Here is a 5,000-nt window from a genome sequence, read left to right as displayed (position 1 = left end):
CTAACTCAATTTTTTTTTTCTTTTTTGGTGCTCTTGGTGTTGTTATTTTAGCATTTTTATCTTTTGTACTTGGGTACTGATTTTTTAGATGTGTATGCCTTTACAAATGTAAGTTCATTTTACATAGCAAACCAGTATTTGCTTCATTTTTGTTATATTTTGGCAGCAGTTGCTTACATTTTACTATTAGTCACATTATTATTCCACTTATTACATTAATGCTGATATATTATTCCATTTATATTTTGTGCCTTTGCGTTTACTTTTGTGTACATTTCTCTTGTGTATTTTATTTGGTATCTTGTGTATTTTTTTTTTTTTTGTAAATGTTCTTAAGAAGTGGCAATTCTACAATGTCTAACCCTAGCATTGCTTCTATTCTACCTACTTCTATTGCATTTTGCTTATGCTGCTGCCACCATGGCTCCTCCTTCTGCCCCACTATTAAACTCCTGCACCAGGATCCTACCATTAAAAAAAGAAAAAAAAAAAAAATTGGGGTGAGGACCCCATTCTGCACTATCATTTTTACAGCAATGTGATGACTTGACAAACTGTGACATCATCTCGGGGTCAGACAAGATGTCGTTCGTCAAGTCGCAGTTGATTCCAGGATCATTTGCCTTTACCATGATGTTCGCTCACTACTTTAAGTCTTGTATGCTTCAAGATGACTATACTGAGTTTCATAGTAATTTCTTGCGTGCCTTTGGAGCTTCACGGATTCACGATTCCTTTCTTTGGGCTTTTCGTTATGGTGAGTAGCTTACTACGCATCCCGGAAATATAGGTCACATGGTCGGTCAAGTTCATGCTACCCAGTACGCACATGATGCTATTGCGTTTTTGAAGTCTGCAATCTGGATACAAAATTATCAGATGAGTCTAGGTAAACTATAAGTCTTCTTAGAGCTAACAAGTTATGTTAATTATCTTACTCCTCAGGAAAGACGTGTTGCTTACACCACTGAAATTAAACCCACTGACTCTCTTTTTGATTTTGCCATGAAAAGCAGTAATATACTTCAGGAATTGCCCCATACTCATTGCTTGTTACCTAAGACTTCTCCCGTTGACTGTATTTCCTCTCAAGTGTTGCCTTCGTCCCGGCGTTCTGCTTTTTCATGCACCTATTTTCGCAAAGATGGTCACACCAACTCACATTGCTTCCTTCTTAAGAAAAACTCAATTCTGCTCGCTCATCACCTCCACCCAAGCATGACACAACTTCTAGGAGTGTGTCTTCAAAGCAATTTTCAGGCCACTCTCGTTCTAAACCTTCCTCACCTGGTCGTCGTGTCCATTTTCGTTCCTCTTCTACACGATATATGCGTTCACCATCTCCGGCACCGAGACCTGGTATGCCTCTTAAGTGCCCTGTCCGCTTTCACTCCTCTGCTCAGACACAGTATATTCGCTCACCATCTCCGGCCCCGAGATATCGGATGTCTCCTGAGCGTCCATCTAAATTATATCTTGTTCATGGTCCAAGTCACCACATGACAGAGGAATGTTTAAAATTTCTAGAATGACAGCGAGAGCAAGTTGTATCAGCCTCTCTGTCAAATTTTCAGAGCCGTTAAACTCAACACGGGAAAGATTAGTGCCATCTTACCCAATGAGAGCGCCCTCTCACTTTTCCCAATGTCAATGCTGCCTTTCAAGGTATGCAGGTTTACCAGTGCTATTCTTATGACAGTCCTTTTTCCGTGGGAGTTGACACTGGTGCCTCTTGTAGTCTATTGAGTGTCCAGGCTTATTCCAAATTCAAAAACTTATTTAACCTTCTCTTATAGCCTGCTGACAATGATCTTTTTTTAGTGTACAAGGTTCTTCCTTACATTTTCTTGGTACAATTGTTCTCCCCTTGTCTCTTGCCAAAAATTCACTACCATTTGAAACAAAACTTTTTGGAACTTCTGATTTTGTTCTCAACAGCGATGGTATTAGAACTTGACTCGCTTGTGACCCATGGCATTGATGTTTTTCCTCAAAATCATGCTATTTCATATCAGGATACTGTTATCTCTGCATTGGATATTCCGGCACCACTCTTTAAAGCATTTACGCGTCACAGATCACGGTTTGTCATTGCCTGACTTCACAGAGTCGAAACTTTCAGTCTCTGCTGTGGATATCTGTTCTGCTGTTGTGATTGGAGATCAGCGAGAGGGCCTCATGAGTGTTGTTCGCCTTCCCATTCGCGTGACAAATGCACCTGTTGACTCCTTCGCCTTATCTTTGCCAGAGTCTGTCCGCGTTCATAGGTTGGCTCTTGAAAGTACTCTTTCCTGTGTCCGAGATGATAATGTAAAATTGTAAATGATGCATTGGTGACTAACCTAACTGGTGTGCCAATTTCTCTCAAGAATGGCGTACGTTTTGGTTCTTTTAAAGTCTGTGACAGTAGATCCTTTGATGAATCTCCACACCTTATTGCTTCTGTTTCTAATAATGGAGATATTTTTCATGATACCGCTGATCTCATTTCTCAGCTTCCAGCTCATGTTTAAGGTCTCGTCTCGTCTCCTCGACTTGCTAGTCAAACATAAACCAGCTGCTGCTATGCCTAACGAACCTCTTGGTGTCACAGACCGTATTACGCATCACATTCGGTTAAAACCTGATACACGTCCTTCTTTTGTGCCTTTCTATCGTTTGCCTCACAGTCAGCGTGCTTTTATTCAGAATTTAATTGATGGAATGCTGAAAGACGGTATCATTCAAGAATCACACTCTCTGTGGAACTCACCACTGTTTTTGGTTCCAAAGAAAGACGGTTCTTTTCGTGCTGTAGTTGATTTTCGGAAAGTTAACTCTGTGACCGTCCCTGATCATTATCCTCTTCCTGTATTAAGTGATCTTTTGCAGTCCATCGGGAAAGATAACACTGTATTCAGTACTCTTGACCTCAAATCAAATGGCAAATTCCATTGGATTCTAGAAACTGTGATATTACTGCCTTTTCTACGTCATCAGGTCATGAGTGGCTCCGTATCCCAATGATTTTACGTAACCGCCCCTGACTTGCCAGCGACTTGTTAATAGTCTTTTTCAAGGCCTCGCTGGCGATGGTTTGGTTGTATACTTTGATGATTTGATCTTGGTGTCTCATGATCTTGAGTCTCACTTTGAAAAAACTTTCAGGAAGCAGGTCTTAAACTTAACCTGCCTAAGTGGAAATTCCTTCGCTCATGCATTGAGTTTTTACGTCATGTACATGACAAGGATGGCATTCACACCACTGATGCTAAAGTTCTAACAGTTCAAGATTTTCCTATCCGAAAGTTCTTTCCTCGGTCTTGCGGGTTATTACCATGCATTCATCAGAGATTTTGCATCCATTGCATCGCCTCTCATGCGCCTTCTGAAAAAGGATGTCTCTTTCATAGCTTTGACCGATTCAAACATGCACTCACTCATGCTCCAGTCCTTCCCTTTCCAGATTACATTCTGCCTTTTACACTCTTCATCGATGGAAGTGCTTTGGGAGTAAGCGCTGTTCTAATGCAGTAGACCTCAAGGTCACTGCGTATGCACCTGAATGGTGCTGAGTCTCGCTGTTAAGTTACTCATCTAGAGGCTCTGGCACTGGTATGGGATTTACGTCATTTTCGTAACATCATCTATAGGTATCATTTGACTGTTTATACTGATTATGTTGCCTTGCTTCACCTTTTCAAGGGTAAACATTTATCAGGTTGTCTAGCCAGATTGTTAGTCGTAGTCGATCAGTTTGAATAAACGATCAAGTATTTGCCCAGTAAAGCAAATGTAACTGCAGATGCTCTCTCTCAAAATGTTGTTGTTGCTTCTTTGCCAGAAATTACTAATTTCTCACGAGAAGAACGTTTTGCTGCCCAGCGTCGACACCCTTTATGGTCTGCTGTGGTATATGCCTTTAGAATCGGATGATGAGTCTGTTTTACCCAAGTTGAATGTACCTTTATCTCAGTTTTCCTTTGCTGATGGTATATTATGCCGTACTGTGTCAGTTCATGAGCAGACAGTGACGCAACTTGCCATCCCCACTTCTTTAGTTTCACCTGTGCTTCAGCTCATTCATGACGCTTCCTTGTCTGTCATCCAGGCCGTGACAAATCTTTAACAATGGATCGTAAGCGTTATTACTAACCTACGATGAGCCTTGACATCACAAATTATGTAGTGCAATGTCTTTCTTGTGCACAAACTAAAGATATCACTCACACAGCTCCTATGCTTGAATATCCGACTCCCCTTGGTCCTTTTGATACAGTTGCTATGAACCTTCTGCAGTTACCAAGGATCTTCTTATGCTCTAGTCTGCGGTGATCATTTCAGTCGCTTTGTTATTTTTGTACCTTTGCCCAACAAATCTGCTGCAGTTGTGGCCCATGCTTTAGTGTCCCACCTCCTTTGTCCATACACTACACCTTCAGTTTTGTTTTCTGATAATTGGGTCAGAGTTTAAGAATGAGGTACTTAATACCATTTGACAGCAGTACATCATTTCTCAATGCTTTATTACTGTTCTCCATACAGCTTCTAATGGACTTGTGGAACGGACTAATAGAAAAATTTTGCAGATTCTCCGGCATGTTGCAGGTAAATTCCATGAGTCTTAGGAAGATTGGCTTCCGCATGTAGCTGCTTCCATTAATGGATCTGTGAATTCGTCTACAGAAAAGACTTATCACTATATGGTGTTTGGTGAAGAGAAACGTCTCCCTTAAGATATAATAGTAGCCCCACGTGTGCCACTGTATACCGCTGAGGACTATGTTCAGTCTCATATACGCACGTTTCAGACTATCCATGTGACTGTGCGAGAAAGATTACAGGCTTCACGTGCGGAGATGATTAGTCGGCAGCACAGTACAGCCACGCCTATGTCCCTTGGTACTGTCTTTAAGGAATCACCTCTGCGTTAGTCTAAATTAAAACCTAAATGTTCAGGCCTTTTTCTCATTACAGGAAGACTTTCTGGTAATAAATTTAAAATATTTGATCCAAAACTT

This window comes from Scylla paramamosain, chromosome 20, assembly GCF_035594125.1.
Source record: "Scylla paramamosain isolate STU-SP2022 chromosome 20, ASM3559412v1, whole genome shotgun sequence".
Taxonomy (NCBI): Eukaryota; Metazoa; Arthropoda; class Malacostraca; order Decapoda; family Portunidae; genus Scylla; species Scylla paramamosain.
This window is presented reverse-complemented; position numbering follows the sequence as displayed.